The sequence below is a fragment of the Oryctolagus cuniculus genome, chromosome 2 (genome assembly GCF_051225735.1).
Source record: "Oryctolagus cuniculus isolate XC-2025 breed Fujian yellow rabbit chromosome 2, ASM5122573v1, whole genome shotgun sequence".
Taxonomy (NCBI): Eukaryota; Metazoa; Chordata; class Mammalia; order Lagomorpha; family Leporidae; genus Oryctolagus; species Oryctolagus cuniculus.
This window is the reverse complement of record NC_142868.1, coordinates 163013618-163036383: the sequence shown is the minus strand read 5'-3', so window position 1 is coordinate 163036383 and position 22766 is coordinate 163013618. Positions and strand designations below refer to the sequence as shown.

The following is a 22766-nucleotide window of genomic DNA, read 5'->3' as shown; positions in this document are numbered from 1 at the left end:
CACCCAGGTGGAGCGACTTTCATTGTCTTTCTTGGGCACTGATCTCAACAGAGCTGGGCGGTCCTCTTGGACTGCCTCTGCTGCTGGCGTCAGGGTGCTGTGTGCTTTTACTTCTCCCTGTGCTCCCGACAGCTCGCCTACAGTGACCACAGTGTGCCATCAGGCGCCGTGTCTTCGCTGTGTGCCTTATGTGGCTCCCCCTCTATGCCTGGAGGAGTCTCTGAGCCCTTTCCTCCAAGAGGAGATATAAGCAATGGCCAGGGTGCACCAGAGGGTTCGCAGAAAGAGTCCTGGGAAAGCTGAGGCTAAGAGGGTGGGTGCAGCACTGGTGGAAGAAGTCACCACTTCCTTGTCTCTGCTCTGCCTGGAAGGATGAAGTGGCTTAACTCTGTGTCCAGTGCTCCCAGGGGCTCACAAGAGGAGGTCCCCTGGCAGACCACTGAGCGCCCCTGCGTGGGAGTCCTTTGCCCTGGACCCCTCCCTGTCATCTGCCTGTGCTGTCACAGCTGTCAGCTCTCCCAGGCTCCTGCCAGATAAAGAGCACTGAATTAGGAGGCAAGTCCCCCAGCTCTGCTTCTGCACCAATCGTCTGTGCACTCCTGCAAATCACTTACCTGCCAGGCCTCAGTTTCCCCACCCGGGTAGATGCAGTCCCCACCTAAATGGTCCCTTGAAGCTGGCTGGGGAACACACATGGGCTCACCATCAGCTTCTCACCCTGCATCTCGGGTGGCCATGCAGCTCTGTCCAGAAGTGCTGACCCACTTCCACAGGCTGCCCCCTCTCGCTCTTCCAGATGAGGGTTTTTCACCACCTCTGCTCTCCTCAAACTGTCAACGCCCTCCTTGCTCATTCCTCTCAGAGAATATGATACTCTTTATTTCACTGAAAAAATAGATGCATCAAAAGGGAACCACCTTTTCTTCCTGTCACTGATCACTGAACCCACGCGCACTGCATCCTCTGCTGTGCCTCCCCCGTCCCCGCACGCCCTGTCTCTAAGGCTCACCCTCCAGTGGGGTAACCAGTCGCTCAGTCTGCTCCCCTCTGACAGGCATCTGGGGAGTGGAACTTTCAGGGCCAAACTTGGGCAAATCCTGGACCAACCAGATTGTGCCAGGCATACCCCTCTAGGGTACACAGACTCCGCCTCATCACATAATCTGGGGCTTCACCTCTTTCCTGCCTGCTATTTTTTTTCTCCTCTGAGTGAGTCTCATTAGCACATAAAAATGCTGTGAACTTGCCCATCTTTAAAGAAAAATCCTGAGGCTAACATTGTGGCCTAACAGCTTGAGCCACCACCTGCAACGCAGCTGGCATCCCATAGGCTGATGGTTCAAGTCCCAGCTGCTCCACTTCCTATCCAGCTCCCTGCTAATGCACCTGGGAAAGCAGTGGAAGATGGCCCAAGTGCTTGGGCCCCTGCATCCACGTGGGAATGGAATATACCTCTCTCTTTCCCTTCTCCCCCAATTCTGCCTTTCAAATAAATAAAATAAATCTTAAAATTTTTACAAGATTTTATGTATTTATTTGAGAGGCAGAGTTACACAGAAGTAGAGACAGAGGTCTTCCATCCACTGGTTCACTCCCCAAATGACCACAATGGCCAGAGCTGAGCTGATCTGAAGCCAGCAGCCAGGAGCTTCTCCCAGGTCTCCCACATGGGTACAGGGGCCCAAGCACTTGGGCCATCTTCTACTGCTTTGCCAGGCCATAGCAGAGCACTGAACTGGAAGAGAAGCTGCCTCATATGGATGCTGGCGTCTCAATCTACCACACCACAGTGCTGGCCCCAAAATAAATTTTTTAAAATCCTTCCTAGGCTTCGCTTTCCCCTCAAGTGACTGCTCCTTCCCTCTGTCTGCCTTTCTAGCTAAGTCAACACTCGGCCAGTCTGATCATCAGCAAAGTCCCCCCTCCATCTCTAGCAGGTTCGCAGTACCCAGCATCAATAGGAGGAGCTGCAGGTCCTGGGCCTCCACTGACTCACCGTGTGAGCCACAGCTTCACGTGTTCAATCTGCAGGTGCCAAGGGCCTGCAGCGTTGGGGTCACCTGGTTATGTGTCGGCTGCTCCTCATTACCTCCCACTGTGGACTCCTGGACACAGAGGCCTCATTCTACTCACTGCTGCATGCCCACCATCTACGACATTGCAGGGACGCTGGAGGGGCACAACACTGTTGAGTGAGTAAATGACTAAACGCACGAATGAGTGATAGGCCCCCTGCCAACTCCCTGGCTGTCTGGGCCACCTTCTATGAACTCTGAAGTGCTTCTTGCCTTGGTTAAGTAGTCAGCATTTGGCCACGCCTCCACATCACAGTTCCCCTCTGACTGTGTGGCCATTTATCTGTGTAGTGCACCCAGGAACTGTCGAGTGTGACTCCTAGCTTTCCCCCGCAAAGCCTTGTAGGCAGCCCTACAGCATCCACGCATTCGGCAAATGCATGGTGGACACACGAATTAGTTGGTATGACTTGGGAAGTAGCTCTTTAAATCTTTGCAGGCACTGTGGGGCATTCAGACAAAAGACATGGCTCCTTGTGGGAGTTTATGTTGTAAAAGAACAAGGAACTGGAAAAGAGAATGATGGAGCCTATTGCTACCAGGGAGGAGCCTCAACGTTTCCCCTATGCCAGCTCTCAGGAGACAGGTATTCTGGGGTGCAAGGGAGGGCTGACAGTGAGAGCCCACTGAACAGTGCGTGGGAGGTGGGTTCACCCAGGCTGCCTCGTAGCCCCGAGAGAAAGCAAACCTAAGCTTCAGAAAGGATCACCACCCAGGGGGCCTGCTTATGGTGCGTTCCTCCTGTAATGTCTCCTTCTCTCCTGTGGTGGTGTCACAGCAGAGTTCCCATCACAAACATTGCAAGCCCTACAAGAGCAGCACAGCTGTCTCTAGGTTGCTTCTACAATTATTTGAAGCAGGGAGCAGAGCAGGGGCCAGGGAGGGAGGAGAGAAAGAGAGAGAGAAACAGAGAAAGCCCCCACCCACTGGTTTACTCTCCAAGTGGCTGCAGTGGGCCTGGTTGGGCCAGGCCAAGACTGAGGGCAGGGAACTCACATGGATGGCTGGGACCCAGCCATGAGAGCCATGACCGGATGCCTCCCACGGTGTGCATGATCAGGAAGCTGGAATTGGAAACAGGGCCAGGACTCAGGCACTCCAATTCCAGCATTTCAGTTCCAAGCCAAGTGCCCAAACCAGTTGTCTTTAATTTTGATCTCAAAACGCCCCTCTCTCGGACCTGAATCTGCCCTTCCTCCCCTGACTCCAAAGGAGACCCAGCCACTCACTGGGGACAGCCTCTGGCAGCCTTTTAGCCTTCCCCTTCCATGCCCTGCGTTCCCTGTTGCCCTAGAAAGGCCCTTGCAGCCTTTGCAGAAACGTGGAAGTCAGTGTGTATGGCTGCTGCAGGCGTTTCAGCAGATGGAGTGGTCCAAATATTTAGATATCTATGATACAGGAAGCGTGGAGCACATTAAAAACCATTTTCTCCCTGCTGCTTGCATGAGAGGAAAAAGACATAGTCCCTGCTCTCCTGCACAGTTGCAAAACTGCTGTCCCAACCACATTGTCTATGTAAAGAACCTCAGCGGCCTCCTCTAGTCTGGCTTTAGGTTGCATTTACTGTAAACAAAGATGTATTTTCAGGTGGGGGGGGGAGGCTGGATTGAGTTTATTGTTTATGTAAATCTCTCAGAATGTGACATAGCAAGATAGCTTCCTATGTTGCGTTGATCCACATTTTAGGCCAACAGCCAAAGTATTTTATCTTTTCCTTCATTATAGTGATCTTCCAATTAGCCGTGGTCTGTAATACCCTGATTTTGGTGGCGGTGGTTTGGACAGGATTGTTTGATAGTTCTGCTCGAGAGGCAAAATAAGGGGCCTTATTATAGAAGTGCAGGGGTTGTGCAGGAGCTGAGTTCTGTTGCAAAGTTTGCCGATAAGGGGAAAACCGGCCCTTAAGCGTCCATTCTGTTCTGTATATTAACACTTCTAATCTGCACTGCTGATAAAACTGCAAGCCATTTGCCTTTGGAGGAATTAGTTCTGCCTCACTTGTGTAACCAGGCGATGGTGATTAACCTTTAAACTGTCCAATATTCCCAGCAGCCTCCTGCTCCAGATTAGAAACTATTTAGTTATGACCAACTAAATTAACAACACTCCCCCCTCTGAAGAGTGAGATTTGGAAGGTGGATGCGTTTTAAGGTGGAATTGTGTTTTGGACTGGTAGTCCATCCTTCCACAGTGTTTATTTCCTTGTCCTTAAGGTCCAGGCTGCCACAGAGGGGACGGAAGGCTGGCTGGGGGATGGGGAGGTGTGGGGGAAGGGAGGGAGGGACCAGTTGTCCCCGGTTGGGTTTGCAGATGCAGGATTTCATGGGCACAAAGGAAACCTGGCCTGGGTTTAGATTTCCTTCCTCACTATCCTCCCAGGTTAGCTCTTCTGCCAGATCCAAGCCAGGCTCACAGCAGGGTGGAGCAGTTGTTCCTAATGGGAAGATTAAGGAATAAATAAGGTAGCTCCCTTACTCCCAATTTCTTCCTGGAGTTCAATGTCAGAAAAAGACACTAACCAACTTTCATGTTCCAGACACAGGGATCTGCCCACCGCAGGTGGGTCTGCCTAGCCGGACTGCAGCCGCGCCTGCAGTCCTGGGGCCGCACTCTCCTATCTGCCCATTTCAAATGTGTAATTTATCAGCTGAAACATCCCCTCGGTGGTGAGGGCCAGGCAATTATGTAATCGTGTCATGCCTTAAATCCCCAAATTGTTGGTGCTCCCCGGATAACAAATAAGATGGAACAGCAATCCTCACTCACCACCACCCCCACCACCACCACCCAACACTGGTAGCAAGCTTCTCTGTTTTACCAGTTTCGTATTAGCTACCTCCTTAAGAACTGCTAATCTAGATACTGCATTAGCAGGATGTCAGTCAAGCCACAGTCCACAGCGAAGCCTTCTTCATATACCAATTTAAATCATTCATGGTCTTTTCTTTGGCATTATTCAAAAGATCATAATAATTTTCTTGTGCCCACAGCACAAAAAAATCAATTATTTCCCCACAAAGACTTGAAAGTACTTAGCGAGTGCGGCAAGAAAAGCTGAGGGTGATATCAAATTGAAATTGCACTCATTACATACAACACAATTAGTTGCCACTAGCCTGGCCGGGCTTTAATTCTGAATGGCATATCTTTATTATTACAGAAACAAGCATGCAAATGGCATTGTTCAGGATTTGCCGAAATCAATAGGATATAGTGCTGTGTGTTTGGTGGCCACTGTCACTCACGCTGCTGTGGATGCGAGATAATGTGTGTGTTTGAATTAATGAAGGGAGCAGGCAACATCATAAGTGACACCCAAATAAAAGAAATGGGTACATGATATTTGTAATTATTCTACTTGTGTTTTTGTTGTAAATACTTGTGCTTTTTGTTTTTTAATCAAAGGATTAATTGCATTTTAATAAGGCATTATGATTTGCAGAGCTTTAGTTAATTAAAACTTGTAGTATATAATTATGAAACGATGCTGAGATTTTCTAAAGATCACCCATATGTTTAGAATATGTATAATTTTTCTGTTAAGCAGTAGCAACCTCCACCCATCTAACCCCTTTTTTTTTTAACCTCGCTTCCTCCCCCCCAACCCCCCGACACCAATGGAAGATATGATGACTCATGTGACACTGTGGTAAATTGGTAATTCCAACTGGATTCCTCCAAGTGGCAACTAGAACCTGAGTTAGGTTATTGCACAAATTAGAATGACTCTGAAGCAGCACTTGTGTGATGAACAGTGACAGAAAACTTTCTTTGTTGCCACTTGCCTTCTGGTTAATGCCCCTGAGGGGCAGCTCTGCAGAGGTTTTAGGGAGCAAACATTTGGATGGTAGACCTAGGTTGGGTATTGCCCCTGAAAGTTAGGCCCTAGTGGGTTCTCTGGGGCTAAGGCTAAAATCCCAATGGAGTCACTGAATCCAAAACCTGTCCTCTGTGACACACAAGAACTTGAACTTGTTTTGGGAGGTGTGGGAAGGGGAGAGGGGATGCGGAAAGTCGAGGGAGCTTGGAATTCTCTAGTGTTAGCACATTAGGAATTCACTGTGGAATCCAGCCCGGAGATGTGTAGTCGCATTTCCTGTAGGTGTGTATTATGTGAAGGCTGATGGATTAATTGCTAGATAGATGGAATAGAGCGAAGGTAAAACATTATTAAAAAGTTTTAAAATCTTAATGTAACATTTTGAAGTTTGCTTTGGGGAATTTTTTTTTTCACTTCAGTTTCCTACTTTTCCCTTCTCTCTGGGATCTGGAGGGTTCGTTGTCTTTTCAGAAGGAGGGATCCATTTGCTGAGAGCTGAGGTGTCCTTTGTTAGGGCTAGGTGGGCCTGTGCGGGCAGGCGGAGGCAGGAGCGGCAGGCTGCCCAGTGACCTGATGGCGTGAGCTGCCTGCACAAGGCTGGACCCAGTTATCCCTTTAGGGTATGATCTGGGCACTCAAGGGCTAATTTTGTCATCCCTCCCAACGCTCTCCCTCCCCAAGGCAAAGTGCATAAAGTTGAGATGAAGAAGATCCTGCAATGCCCATGCGCCAAGCCTGGTTTTCCAGATGTCCACAATAGTGCTCTAAGTAGGGTGGCCCAAAGCTGATTTAAAATCTCATATTATTAGGATGGTCATGGCTTCCTATTTTAACTCTGAAAACCCAGAGCTTGAAAAGGTGGTTCATTCAAAGCTTGCTGAAACATTTGCTGAGCAGCACAATGGAGTGTGATGGAAAATAAACTCTTGTGGCCGGCTTCGTCCTATCAGTCGCGGCCTGCAGCAGGGGAAGAATGAGGCAAGGTCAGTCAATTATGTGTGGTAATCACCGTAAGCATATTATCTGAGACACGGATGTCTTCCCTGACCCCACACGACATGGCTATTAACCTCGGAGCAATATAAAAATGGAGTGGGCTCGGGGGGGAGGAGCAGAGGTAAACCAGACTTCCAGACTCGGCCTTGTCCACAGGCTCAGAAAAAAAAAAAAAAAAAAAAAGAGTTCTGGACCTGAATCCTGTTTTCAGGAACCCATGCGACAATCTGGCCCCTGCTCACCCCGGCCCAGTCCTCTCACCTCTCCTGCCCAGGGACCTTTCTGGAGGCCTACTCATGTGCCTCTCACAGAAACAAGACAGACAAATTGACTTGGGAGGTACCTCGGACACACAATGGCCCTGGGATGCTCCTCTCTGTTCCCCAGGGCAAGGGAGGGGAGAAAAGCAATTCAGGTGTGTGTGTGGATAAATAAGTCCCCTGTACTCTTGGATGCAAGTGGGGAGGGAGGCCAGTGAGGTCATCAGAGGGCCCAACTAGGTTACCCAGGGGACACAGACGGCTAGAAGTCAATGTTGTTATCCCCCTGGCTCTAGTCCTGATTCTGTGGTCTCTCTGAAGAGCCTGTCAGGGGCAGGGCACAAGGATGATGTTGCACGAAAGCTGTTGATGTTCTGTTTTTTGTTTTGTTTTGTTTGTTTGTTTGTTTTTGACAGGCAGAGTGGACAGTGAGAGAGAGAGAGACAGAGAGAAGAAAGGTCTTCCTTTTGCCGTTGGTTCACCCTCCAATGGCCGCCACGGCCGGCGCACCGCGCTGATCCGAAGGCAGGAGCCAGGTGCTTCTCCTGGTCTCCCATGGGGTGCAGGGCCCAAGGACTTGGGCCATCCTCCACTGCACTCCCGGGCCACAGCAGAGAGCTGGCCTGGAAGAGGGGCAACCGGGACAGAATCCGGCGCCCCGACTGGGACTAGAACCCGGTGTGCCGGCGCCGCTAGGCGGAGGATTAGCCTAGTGAGCCGCAGCGCTGGCCCTGATGCTCTGTTAACTGGAGCAAGTTGCACACACATTTAGGCAAAGGCCTGCCCTGTGAAACACCCTGGCCTGGGCCAGGCATCATTTATTTTGAGGCTGCAAATATCAGTAAACTTGGCTCCTGTTCTCCAGGAGCTTACAATGTCTGGGGATGAAGATGAGGTGGCAGGAACCATGAGCATACATGAGTATAAGAAACGTGTTTCAGATGGTGGAAAAGGGCTTTGTTTCTTTCTAGAAATGAAGAAGGGACTGCTGTAGTTCAGGGCCTTGGAAGATTTCTCTCAAGGTGATACTTGAGCTGGGACATAAATGCTGACAAGAATGACTGTCTTTTTTAGTTAACTTGTCAGGAGCAGGGCACTGTTCAAGGCACTTCCCTTGCATGCTGATTCTGACAACAACACTGCAAGCGTGGGTCTGATCAGGACCTTGAAGCTCAGAGGAGTAAAACTGCTTGCCTAAGGTCTCCCAGTGGTTGGTGGTAGAGCCAAGATGAGAATCCAGACCCAGTGGACTCCAAACTCTGCTGCCAAGGAGAATGTGTTTGCTTGTCGGGCGAGAGGACAGCATCTGAAGGGCAGGGAGGAGAGTGAACGGGCAGGAGGTGTGTGGCCAGCACACGAGACAGACTGAGAGCCCCGCCACCAGGGCCCCTGGCTTCCCCATGTGGGTGGCAGGGGGACAGCATAGTCAGATGTGTTTCTGAAAAGTTCCCTTCAGAGTTGTGGGGCATGCTGAAGATGAGAGACAGCCATTTGGGGAGCTAGTGCAGCAAGCCCTGGTGTACCTGGCACAGGGCAGGTGGAGAGGCAGAGCTGGGTGAGCAGGGGTTGGAGGAGCCTGGATGGTTTGGCAGCTGCAGGGCTACTGTGGGCTGGAGGAGGGAAGACCCCAGGGTGGCTTGGTTCCTTGCAGCCCTGACTCATCTCAGGAAAGAGAATCCTTTCATCTCTCTTTTGCAACAAAGAAATCAATGTTCAAAAAGATTAAGTCATTTGCCCAAAGTCAATTGGTTCATCTTCTGCCCAAACCAGGTTTGGGATGGAGTCTCTGACTTTGTAGGCTGGGCTGTCACTGTGCTGCAGTGTTGTGTGTGTCAGGGTAGGCTGTGGGGAGGGAGGGGTGTTGCAGTAAGTTGCTCCTTTAGGACATTTTTTTAAAAAGATTTATTTTATTTATTTGAAAGAGTTACACAGAGAGGCAGAGAGAGAGAGAGATCCTCCATTCCACTGGTTTGCTCCCCAGATGGCTGCAATGGCCGGAGCTGCACCAATCTGAAGCCAGGAGCCAGGAACTTCTTCCAGGTCTCCCACGTGGGTGCAGGGGCCCAAGGACTTGGGCCATCTTCTACTGCTTTCCCAGGCCATAGCAGAGAGCTGGATTGGAAGAGGGGCAGCCGGGACTAGAACCGGCGCCCATATGGGATGCTGGTGCTTCATGCTAGGGCATTAACCCGCTGTGCCACAAAGCCAGCCCCTTTAGGACATTTTAACCCATGTGCACCTGCCATTCTTCCTTGTCCACGGGCTTTCTTCATCGAGAAAGTTTGGTGGTGTATTACTGAACATGCAGAACTAACTCAGCTACTTTATATTTTTAAGCTGTTATGAGAAGGTGATTTGCCAGGTAAAGTACAGGAGAGATTGTGTTATAATATTAAAAAAAAACCTTAAAGCTCAGTCTAACAGGTTTTAATGATATGTGTTTTGGTGAGTGTGCCACAATCATAGTGAGCATGACTTATAAATGACCTTATTAAGTACTTTTTAAAAAAGATGTATTTATATATTTGAAAGAGTTACAGAGAGGATGAGGCAGAGGCAGAGAGAGAGAGAGGTTTTCCAACCTCTGGTTAACTCCCCAAATTGCCACAATGGGCAGAGCTGGATCAGGCCACAGCCAGGAGCCAGAAGCTTCATCTAGGTCTCCCACATGGGTACAGAGGCCAAGCACTTGGGCCATCCTCCACTGCTTTCCCAGGTGCATTAGCAGGGAGCTGGATGGGAAGTGGAGCAGCCGGAACTCAAACCAGTGCCCATATGGGATGCCAGTGCTGCAGATGGTTAATAGGCTATGCTGCAGCACTGGCCCCCTTAGTACTCTTTCATAAAGACCTAGCAGACTTGATTGGCATTTTCTCATCTACCCCACCCCCACTGGATGGTTTTGTTCAGGTGTCTTCTCCACTCCTTGTGGCCTGTGCTTCAGGGCAAGGCTCTGGGTCTCAGCCCCAGCACCCTCAAGGCATGGGCGGGGATGTACTGAAGTGTTTAGTGAGACGCGGATGGTGTGCTAGCAGCCTTCTGGGGAACCTTTCCTCTCCTGTAGGAATTCCTGCTGCAGGCAGCTGGTGCTGGTATAACCAAGTTACAGAGCAATTTATAAACCATAGAAATGTGCTGCTCACTGTTCTGGAGTCTGGAAGTCCAAAACCAAGGAGCCAGCATGTTCAGTGTCTGGTGAGGACCACTGCCACATAGAAGCATCCTCAGTTGGTGGAAGGACAGAAGAGGCGTCTCAGGGCCTCCTTTTTTTTTTAACTAATTTATTTATTTGACAGATAGAGTTAGACAGTGAGAGAGACAGAGAGAAAGGTCTTCCTTCCGTGGGTTCACTCCCCAAATGGTCGGAGCTGTACCGATCCGAAGCCAGGAGCCAGGTGCTTCCTGCTAGTCTCCAAAGTGGGTGCAGGGCCCAAGCACCTGAGCCATCTTCCACTGCCTTCCCGGGCCACTGCAGAGAGCTGGACTGGAAGAGGAGCAACCGAGACTAGAACCCTGTGCCCACACTGGATGCCGGCGCTGCAGGTGGAGGATTAACCAAGCGAGCCACGGCGCCGGCCCATCAGGGCTCTTTTATAAGGTCCTGTAGGCCATTCATGAGAGCTCCACCGTCACGATCTAATCACCTCCCAAAGGCCCCTACCATCACTCTGCGACTTGGGTTTCAACTTATTAATTTGGAGATTTACAAAATGCTGACCTTAGCAGCAGGAAGCAATGGTATCTTTTTTTATTTTTTTTTTAAGATTTATTTATTTATTTGAAAGTCAGAGTTACACAGAGAAAAGGAAAGGCAGAGAGAGAGGTCTTCCATCTGCTGGTTGGCCACAATGTGGGGAGCTGCACCGATCCAAAGTGAGGAGCCAGGAGCTTCCCCCAGGTCTCCTACATGGGTGCAGGGGCCCAAGGACTTGGGCCATCTTCCTCTGCTTTCCCAGGCCATAGCAGAGAGCTGGAATGGAAGTGGAACAGCCAGGACTTGAACCAACGCCCACATGGGATGCTGGCACTGCAGGCGGTGGCCTTACTTGCAAGGCCACAGTGCCGGCCTCAGCAGTGGTATCTTTTCCCTCTATAATTTGTCATTTCTGGATGTGACGTCTCCAACTGCAGCAACCTCACCTGACCACGGGTACAATAGGTTCACATCCCACGATGGCTGAGCAGAAAGACCTGAGGCAACAATGACAGAGCACCCCACACCAGTGATGGACTTGTCCCAACTCTGGACCTTGTAGGCCATGTGATAGTTTTAAATTTCCTTAGTAAGTCACTTTTTAAAACAAATGTGGGGAGCAGCATTGTGGTACAGTGGGTCAAGCCACTGCCTGCAACGACCGAATCCCATATGATTCTGGCATTCCAGTCCCAGCTGCTCCACTTCTGATCCAGCTCCCTGCTAATGCACCTGGGAAAGCAGCAGAGGATGGTCCAAGTGCTTGGGCCCTGCACCCATGTGGGAGTCCTAGATGGAGTTCCAGGCTCATGCTAGGCCATTACAACCATTTGGGGAGTAAACCAGCCAATGCAAGATAACTAACTCACTCACTCTCTCTCTCTCTCTCTCTCTCTCTCTCTCTGTCACCTGCCTGTCAAATTAATACATAAATAAATCTTTTTTAAAAAAGATAGTCTATATAAAAATTGCAGTACAATATTTACAACATAAAATTTACAATTTGTATCCTATTTAAGTGTCCAGTGTCATTATGTGCATTTCCATTGTCACACAATCATCACCTCCATTCATCTTTAGAGCGGTAACTCTGCACCCAGTGAACCCTAACTCCCCATTTCCCCCCCTCAGCCCACAGCTAGGACCATTCTACTCTCTGAATCTGTGAATTTGACTACTCTTGGTGCCTCAGATAAGAGGAATCGAACAGTAAATGTCCTCTGTGACTGGCCCATTTTATTTGGCAGAACATCCAAGGTTCTTCCATGTTGGATGCGGAAGTCACTCTGAGATGAGATTTTTGCTACCAGTGACTGAGGACATCCCAGCCCATCAGCGTGAGGTTGCAGTTTTCTCTTGCCGTCATTGGTTCTCGAGTGTAAAGGTTAAGAGTTTAGAGTTTGAAGCCTAAATCCCCAGACTTAAGTCTTCACTCGACCACTTTCTAGCTGTGCAAACTCAACCAACGTGCTAACCTGTCTGTGCTTCAGTTTTCCTTACTGCCAGGCACTGACAATAATATTTCCTCCTGCTTTGGGTTACTGCTAGAGTGAGGTGTGTTATTGCATATGAGCCTAAAGTGCTTAAGAGGGTGCCTGTGCCCTCACTGGTATTGCTGTTACTAGCTGTGAGCAGGCAACAGTTTGAACGGGCCTCCTTGGAGGCCATGCCTGAGTTTACCTGGCACCCAGTCACCCCTTGGGGGACTAAGGAGCTGGAACAGTTTGCCTCTCCCCCACTGGCTCTCAGCCTAGAAAAAGATGCTGGCCTTCCCCTGTGCTTCATGGCCTTTCTCTTACTTTGAGTCTTTCTCCTCCCGTATAAGCCATGTGTCCAGCTTCTTCCTGTTCAATTCCAGAAGGGACACCACAGGGCTTCAGGACCCAAAGGCCGAGGGGCAGCTATGTTGCTATGACAGCAAGACCAGCCCTCCAGGAGCTGGAGCTCACTGAAGGAGGTACCTGAGACATGGTGTGGGAGCTGTGTGGCATGGAAGCTGGACCCTTGAGGGGCCTCAGGACTTTATCTTAGTCTCCCTGTGTGTAGCAAAGGGCTAAGAAAAATGGCCATCTTGCTATAGGAGGGTTTAGCCAAGAACAAATGAAAGAATGCATTTAAAAGTGCTCTGAAAAGAACAGGGACCTCAAAGTAGATTCTTATCAATGTGCCTTTCAAGATGACATTTGGACCCAACCTCATGGTGACAGCAGGTGATTTTCTCTTTTAGTGTGGCCAGAATACCCCCTTGTTGAATGCACACACACTTCAGTAAGCATCTGTCCTGTGAAACACTCCGGGGATAAAAAAAATCCAAGAGCTCCTGGTGTGTGAGGGTGAGGATGGGGTAAACCTTGAACATAAATGAGCATCAGCAACAGGGTACAGGTGGTGGGCTAGACCTGTGCAGGGCCTGTGTTGAAATGAGGGAGGCACATGCCACATCTGGCTGCCAAGGGATGGAGGCACACAAAGGCACTTTAAATTTTTATTTTTTTTTGTTTGTTTGAGAGGCGGAGAGACAGACACAGAAAAGGAGATAGATACCAAGAGACAGAATTCCTAGCCAGTGGTGCACTCCCCAAATGGCTCCAACAGCCAGGTATGATAAGCCAACCCAAGCCAAAGCTGGGAGCCAGGGACCTGATCCATGTCTCCCATATGCGTGGCAGGGACCCACTGGCAAGAAGCTGGAATGAGTAGATCTGGGACTCAAACAAGGCACTGTCATATAGGGTGCAGGCATCTCAAGCAGCATTTCAACTACTGTGCAAATGCCCACCCCACAAAGGCATTTTAGGAGACCTAGCTGCTGGTCCCCTGCTGTCTCCTTTTCAGAAATGCGGTGTAGGCCCTGGAGGACGAGGTTAGTCTGTAACCCTCAAAAATCCAGCTGGACAGAAGGGAAGACAGATTCGGATTTGTGTTAGTAGCAGAGGGGCTGAGAAGGGCCAAGTGCCCCCAGAAAGCAGGGTGGCTGCTTGATAAACTGTATATTTAGTGGAGGGACAAGGAGGAGATAAAAGATTTAAAAATGCAATAGAAGATTTGCTTACACTTCTTGGAATCGTAATTAAATTTATTTATAGTTGTGTAAAATTTGGGGAAGGGGAGGAAAAGCAATTTAAATGCAGAGTTTTCACAGGGCAGCTGCAAATGGCTTGCTTTAACGGAGCCCTGGAAGGTTAACAGAGTGCTAGGGAGGTCGGAGTGAAGTGCGCATGATAAGTGACAAGTGTGAACGTGGCAAATCATGTATTTAAAATTACTCTGAGCTTTATCAAATGTTTCCTCTCGAAAATAAACTATCCTGGAAGGAAAGGTTAACAGAGAAAAGAGTATTACTCCAATGTCTCGCTGATGACTTGGGGGGGCAGGGGCGGGGGCTCTGTAATGCAGGAGAAGCGGCGATAAACATAAGTAGGTTGGGTTGTTCTTAACGGCAAAGACACAAATATTCCAAATTTACACCGCGCTATGAGGAGAGGCAAGCAAATGTTCCCCCTTTTCCAATTCTTCCCTTTTACCATTAGCTAAGTGGCTTCCCAGTACTCCCACAGGCTGGAAAGGAGGCACCCAGCAGGTGAGGTGCCATCGAAAGAGTAGTGGCCACTCCCCCACAGCGTTGTACCAGTCCAGGGGCAGCCATGGCCAGTAAGAAGAATTCATAGGATTCTCTGAGGGCCCCCGCCCGCAGCCCTCCTCGGCTGGTGTCTCAGTCTGTCTGCTGCTGCTGTAGCACAATACCACAGACTGGGTAGCTTACAAGCAGAAGTGTGTTTGGCTCACATCTGGAGGCTGGGAAGTCCAGGATCCAGGGACCACATCTGCTGAGGACCTTCTTGCTGCACCCTAACATAGCAGAAGACATCACATGGTGAAAAAACATGGGAGACAGAGGGCTCTCTTTACAGCAAAGCCTTTCCTGTGATCCCTAACCCCAGCCTGCAGTAAAGTAAAATATCCCTGAGGACTGAACTCCCATGAGCTAACCACCTTTTAAAGGTCCCGTCTCCCAGGATAATCCCAGTAGTGATTCAATTTAAACAGGAGTTTTGGAGAGGATAATCAAACCATAGTACCTGGGCTATATCTCTCACAGGCTTCCTCTTGACCCTGCCTGGGGGAAGGGGCGCAATGGGCAACTGAACCAAGCAGAGCCATCCTGCAATTTTAAAATTGACTTATGTATTTGAAAGGCAGAGTTACAGAGGCAGAGAGAGAGAGAGAGAGATCTTCCATCTACTGGTTCACTCCCCAAATGGCTACAACAGCTGGCGCTGGGCCAATCCAAAGCCAGGAGCTTGGAGCTTCTTCTGGTCTCTCTCAGGTGCAGGGGCCCATGGACTTGGGCTACCTTCACTGCTTTCCCAAGCCATCAGCAAAGGGCTGGATTGGAAGTGGAGCAGCTGGGACTCAAACCGGCACCCATATGTGATGCCAGCACTGCAGGCAGTGGCTTTACCTGCTATGCTACAGTGCAGACCCTGAGTCTGGGATTTTAATGATGGTTACAGACTTTGCTACTACCTTTTCCCTGCTGCCTCAGCTTTCTCCAATTTTTTGGAGCAAAACTTCAAGTCAAGGGTGTGGGTTGGGGTGCAGTGAGGTAGGCTGCCACTTGAGTTGCCCACATCCCATATTGGAGTGCTGATTCAAGTCCCAACTTCTCTGCTTCCAATACAGCTCCCTGCTAATGCATCCAGGAAGCAGTGAATGATGATCCAAGTACTTGAGTTGCTGCCTGCCTTGTGGGAGACCCAGATGGAGTTCCTGGCTCTTGGCTTCAGCCTGCCCCAACCCTGGCTGTTGCAGCCAATTGAGGAGTGAACCAGCAGGTAGAAGTTTCTCTGTCTCTGTCTCTGTCTCTGTCTCTCTCTCTCTGTGCCTTTAGAATGAATAAATAAATCTTTTAAAAAACCCTTAAGTTGAATGAAACAGAAGAAGTAGTCTCATTGAAGTTAGTAACAAGTCGGGAATGATCTTTTGGTCACTATTATTTAATATTGTTCTTCCTAGAAGTACTAACATAGCACAAGAAATATATGAAATTATCATTTTTTGCATTATGATGTGATCATTTTACCAGTGGAGGGAATACAAGAGAATAAACTGAAAACTACCACAATTCAGGAGCATGGCAAGGTTATAAAATTGATGTAAATAAATTTATAGTGCTTCTAAATAGAAGCAAAACATAATGGAAGAGGTGATCCTTGGGAATAAAACAAGGAATGAAGTTCAAGAACTGGATCACTTAACATGCTAATGAATGCCAACATAAACCAAAAAAGACTTGAGTGAAAGAAACCATATTCTTGAAAGATTCAGCATCATAAAGATGTTAATGTTCCTACTAAGAGTTTTTTTGGGGGCAGATGAAAAATAAGCAATCAAAGCCAAAAAAATTAAAGTACAGATGAGGAAAGTGGTCCATCTAGATATTAAAACATAAAGTGACATAATTAAGTCAGTCTAATATGGCCCATGAAGACACAGATCAGTGGAACTATGTATAAAAATTAACTGGTGTCCTTGTAATATCTTATAGATCTTACATCTAAAGACACTCCAGCGAAGTTCAAAGATCTAAGAATTATGAATGAACTTGAAAGAGAAGAAAGGAATTACACCTGTGTATGTTTTTATGGACAAAGACCAACATACGGGACAAAAAATAAATTCTTTAGCAACCCAGGGCTTTTTGATCAGTATGAGTTTTGATACATGCAAGCAGGAATAGGATTCCTAGCACAGTTAAAAGTGATGGGTGGAATATTTGTAACCATAAGGGCTGGTTTTAGTATTGAAGATCTTAGTATTCCAATTTTCACATTGAGATGGTATTAGAATATCCCACTGATAGTTTTATTTTTGAGTGTTGGTTTATGAAGAAATATGAACTAATTCACATCTGAGGGTGTCAAATTAGGAATCAGGCAAGTCCATCTACTCTATAAAATAAAGACCCAGTAGTAAATTGCTTGAAAAAATTATATTCCAAAGATGTTAGGTGGGGAATTTTGAAGTTATTGTTATGTAATTCAAGTGAAGATTAACAAAGGCCAGATAATTGTGGGCTGATAAGACAACCATGAAGTAAGCATCAGTTTGTTCAAAAGGGCTTGAAGATTTAAAAGAACCAAGTAGGTGACTTAGATGGACAGTGGAAGGAATTGCAACATGGAGAATTCCTTAAATAAAAATGTATTAACTTCAAATATTTTTGCCTTATGTACACAGTATAAAAATCAAACTCTACCTTTGTTTGTAGAAAGTCTTCATGTATCTTTGGCTAGGAGTTTCTGTAGTATTTTTAATAGATGAAATAAAAATGAATTTAGCAGTTCTACTGCAATATATACCACACTTGAAATTGGAAAGGATCCTTGCTCACCTTAGGAAATTCTTTTGCTCTCGCTCTGTTTTGGGCATAAGCTTCTTGCTTTCTCTTCCTTTTGTTATTTCACTTCAGCTAATTGATTGTATAATCTGCATGACATTTGTGGAATGATTAAAAATATTATTAAAAATTTTTAGAAAGAGCAGAAAGGAAAAAGGGAGAGATTTTTAATTATCCCAGAGTGAGATTTCTGAGTATGCCATGAAACCCAGAAGTCGCAAAAAGGGGGGAAAATGATTAACTTGAAGTTTATTTGGTTATGAAAAAGAGAGAAAAAAAGAGAAAATTTCCATCCACTGGCCCACTTCCCAAATGCCTACAATGTCCTTGACTGGGCAGGGCCAAAGCCAGGAGCCGGGAACTCAGTCTGGTTCTCCCATGTTGGTGGCAGGAACACCACTACCTGAGCCATCGCTGCCGCCTTCCAGGGTCTGCATCAGCAGGAGGCTGGGGTCAGGAGCTGGAACTCCTGATGTGGGAGGTAGGCATCTTGACTGCCAGGCCAAATGTCTGTGCCCCCTGATAATTGGTTTACCCATGGGAGAAAATAAACAACATCAGAAAACTGGGGGAAAAGACTAATAACTCATACCACCTAAAAAAAGGACTAATTAAACAACAGGTTTCCATAAGTCAGTGAGAAGACCAACAGAAAAGGAACTACTGTTTTTTATAATGCTTCATTCTATTTATGTATTTATTTATTTGAGAGAGAGAGTCATAGACAGTGAGAGGGAGAGACAGAGAGAAAGGTCTTCCATCCGCTGGTTCACTCCCCAAATGGCCACAATGGCCGGAGCTTAGCAGATTCGAAGCCAGGAGTCAGGAGCTTCCTCTGGGTCTCTCATGCGGGTGCAAGGGTCCAAGCACTTGGGCCATCTTCTACTGCTTTCCCAGGCCATAGCAGAGAGCTGGATTGGGAGAGGAGCAGCCGGGACTAGAACCAGCACTCATATGGGATACAAACACTGCAGGCAGAGAACCTATTGTGCCAAAGTGCCAGCCCCAGAACTATCGTTTTTAGAAGTCAAAAAAGGCTTAATCACTCTTAGAGTAAAAGAAATACACAATGAAATAACTCTGTTCACTTATACAATGGGAAAATATTTTAAATGCACTGGAAAAGAAGTAGGGAAATAGAAACTGCTGATGGGAGTAAGCATTAATACAATCTTTATGAAAAGCAAGTGGCAATGTCTATCAAGGGTACAAATTGGGCATCACCTTTATCTCAGGGTTTTAGTGGCTAGGAATGTGTTCTACCAATGAACTTGCCCAAGTATATCTGAGGATAGTTATCAAAGCATATCTGTAATGGCAAACATGGGAAAAATCTAAAATGCTCACCAGCACTGCCTGAATAAATTATTGTTCTTACCTGTACTGCTGCAGAACAATCTCCACGTTTGTAAGCAAAGTGCCCTTTATTCAACAACACAAATGAATCTTAAAAATCTTCAACAAAATTTTTAAAAACAAGACACACAACAAAGCAAGCATACAATATGATTCTATTAGGATAAAGCTTCAAACAGGCAAGGCTCAGCTTTATTGTTTGGAGAAACATTCAGAGAAGGTAAAACTGTAGAGAAAAGCCAGGAAAATAATACCACAGGAGTCAGGGTGATGGCTCCCTCTGCAAGGGGAGGGGAGTAGATGATGACAGAGAGGCCCACAGGAAGCTTCAGGAATGCTGGCAGTGTTCTGGTCCTTGATCTGGGTGCTGCTGACGCTGGTGTACACTTGTAGGTCTTGACTACGCTCTGCATATATGTTTATGGCTTTCCTATGAGTTCTATGTTATTTTCCCGGATAACTTTTTCACAAGGGGTAGATGCAGAACTAGGGAGGTGGTATGAATCATTTGTTTCTGAAACGAAGATGCACAAGCTCCTGTGGGCTTGCATGTGCCTAGAAGTGATGGAGAGGATGAACACAAAGGGACTGCAGCGTTTTCCTCTGGGAACCGAGCTGCCTGAGGACAGGTGTCCCTCTGCAGAAAGAAGGGAGTCCTACTTTCCAGGGTGTTCTCTGGAGCCCTTTTTAATGTTTACCATGTGCGTCTGTCACCTTTTCAAAAACAAGTTGCAACGCTTTGAAAAACTTTAGAGTGACCATCACACAAAATGTAAGTTAAAGAAATAAAACAGACTTCTACAGAAAGGAAACTGAAGGCTTAATGCACCCTGATTCTAGGGAAGCCCATCATAAAAACAATGAATCTTCTGGTTGGGACATTGCAGGGAACAGATTCTGCTCTAGGCAGTTCAGTAGAAAGGAGCTCCATGTAGGAGACTGAGTAGCTCACAGAATCATTGCAGCCAAAAAGCACACTCTAGGATAAACTTCCAGACAGTTATCAAAGCCACTGGAAGGGCCACCAAGGCCTTGTCAGTGGTTCGGAGCCAGCACCGTCTGGAAGCTGCCTCCGTGATCTGCACCAACAAAATGGAGGCTCTGTCCCCTTGAGACCAGGGACCTGGCCTGGGACCCCTGCTGATGAGGCCACAGAAGACAAACCCTCCAGAGACATATCAGTGCAATTTACTGTTTGTCAGATTAAAGGAGAAGAACATGATTATCTCCGTAGAAGCAGAAAGTATTTTATAAGATGCAGTATTCAAGGTGAGAGTTGCGGTGCAGTGCGTTAAGCCACTGGTTAGGATGCTTGCAGCCCATATTAGAGTTCCTGGTTCAAGTTCGGGCTATTCTGCTTCTGATCCAGCTTCCTGCTAATGTGCCTGGGAAAGCAGTGGGTGATGACCCCAGTGCTTGGGCCCCTGTACTCATGTGGGAGACTCAGATGGAGTTCCAGGTTCCTGGCTTTGGCCTGACCCCATCCCCGCCATTCTAGTGAATGGAATCTCTCTCTCTCTCTCTCTCTCTCTCTCTCTCTCTCTCTCTCTCTCTCTCTCTCTCTCTCTCCCCCTCTCCCTCTCCCTCTCCCTCTCCCTCTCCCTGCCTCCCTCCCTCCCTCCCTCCCTCTGCCTTTCAAATGAATAAATAAAAAAATACAATACTATTTCATATTGAAAAGAAAAGAAAGTGCTTATCTAACTAGAATTAGAAGGAACTTCTTTTACTCTCATAAAGGATATCATCCAGAACTCTACAATAACATCTTACTTCATGTTTCAATTTTATCAGGATTTCTTTTGAAACCAAGAATAAGATATGAGTGCCCATTGTTGCTTCTCTTATGCAGCATTATATTGGAGATCCTAGGAATGAAATAACACAAGGGAAAAAGCAGATAGAAGGAAGGAAAGAAAAAGAATTATTATTTGGAGACAATATACTTATCTTTACAGAAAAGCTGAAATCCCAACTCCTGGAGCTAATGGGAGCATTTGGCAAGTTCACCAATGTAGCATGAGCATACTTATTAGCACTTGTAGACATAAATAAGAATCCATTAATCAAGATTGATATTCATTATAATTTCAAACAAATTTCAAATCAGATTTCTCACCAGACTTAATCTGATTCTATGATTCATACATAAAGTATAAATGTACAAGTAACCAAGAGAAATATGAAAAAGAAGAATGATAAAGGATTTGTTCCATAAGCTATCAAGACATAATATGGAACTGTCCAACTCAGCAAATACCAATTTGTTAAATGGCCAATTCAAAGAATGACCAGTTTGCCTGAAGCCAATTTCCCAAAAGTCAATTTCTTGGAGGATTAATTCCACAAATGACTGATTCGCAGAATTTGCAAAATGAACTGAGAAGCCACAAATGTGTTTTAAGAAATATTCTTGACTTCAGTTGTTCTTTAATTAGAATTCCAAGCAAAGTATGTTTAAGACTGTATACTTCAGAAATATATTCTTCATGAATATAATATATGAATATAACCAATAGCTTTATAAGATAGTCTTCATTAAATAATATACACAAGAAGACATCAAATATATACATGAATATATTCAATATTATATTAAATATATCTAGGAATATAATCTTCATAACTTAACATTTGGAAAATTACATATTCATTCAATTATTGCTAAGAAAGTGGTAATTTAGTATGTGCCTATGGGTGGGAGGCCTGTGTTGTGGCTCAGTGGGTAAAGCCACTGCCTGTGATGCTGGCATCCCATATGACTGCTGATTCAGGTCCTGGCTGCTTCACTTTAGATACAACTCCCTGCTAATCTGCTTGAAGGAACAGATGAAGACAGCCCAAGTGCTTGGACCCCTGCACCATATGGGAGACCTGGAAAAATCTCCAGGCTCCTGGTTTCAGATTGGCCCAACTCCAGCTGCTGTGGCCATTTGTGGAGTGAACCAGCAGATGGAAGATCTCTCTCTCTCTCTAAACTCTGCCTTTCAAAAAAGAAATAATTCTTTAAAAAAAAAGAATGTGCAGATGTATATTTAAGAAGTTCTTAAAAAATTCATGGAAATATGTATTATGAAAAAGTATGCATGGAATTCAAAATTTTTCTACCTCAAAATAAACTTATCTTGTAATTTCATTTTTCCATGGACACTTTGAAGTGCCCTTATGTAATCTCCTTGTGACTCTAGTCCCATTAAACATATTGCCATACTTTAACATATTTGAGAAGGCTGTTTCTTAAAATATGTGATAAATTAGTTAATATGATAAGTTTAGCAAGTCGATATTAGCTGGATTCACTTAGAATCGGCTTTTGCAGATGCAAAATACTACATACTATGTGATTCCACTTACGTGGCTTGTCCAGATGAAGCCAATACCTAGAGGCAAACAGATCGCTTGCTGGGGCTGGGGCTGGGGCAAGGGTGAGGAGGGTGGGTCTAGCTGCAAAAAGGCAGGAGGAACTTTCTGGGTTGATGGAAATGTTCCCCATCTGAATTGTGGCAATTGTACAACTCTGCCAATTTACTCAAGTCATTGAATTGTGTACCTGCAATGGGTGGATTTTATGGTATGTAAATTATAACTCAATAAAGCTGTTAAAATGGGGAAAAATTGGCTTTCAATAAATTGATTGCCAGCATATTAACCTAGAGCCATTATTACAAAAATATAGTAATTAAGATGATGTGGTATTGGTACAGAGGTAGATGAAAAGAATAGTGGAGAAGAATAGAAAACTCAGAAACAGACTTAGACATGAGGGTACTTCAAAAAGTTGGTGGAAAATGAAATTAAAAGAAAAATTTAGGGGGCAGGTATTGTGGTGCAGCAGGTTAAGCTACCACTTGCAATGCCCATATTCCATATCGGAGTGCCAGTTTGGGTCCCATCTACCCTGCTTCTAACCCAGCTTCCTGCTACGTGCCTGGGAGGCAGCAGATGATTGCTCTAGCACTTGGGTTTCTGCCACCCATGTGGGAAACCCAGATGGAGTTCCTGGCTCCTGGCTTGAGCCTGGCTCGGCCCTGGCTGTTGTAGGTATTCGGGGACTGAACCAATGAATAAGGATCTCTTTTTATCACCCTATCTTTCAATTAGATGAAAATAATAAATAAATTTAAAAGATAAAATGTTTGAAACTACAAAAGGAAAACAAGAAACAATT

At 46.3% G+C, this 22766-nt stretch overlaps 1 pseudogene; it reads left to right on the top strand.

Moving 5' to 3' along the window:
* The first annotated feature begins 16470 nt into the window (after positions 1-16470).
* Positions 16471-16586, top strand: LOC127490465 (small nucleolar RNA SNORA40; annotated as a pseudogene).
* The last annotated feature ends 6180 nt before the right edge of the window (positions 16587-22766 follow it).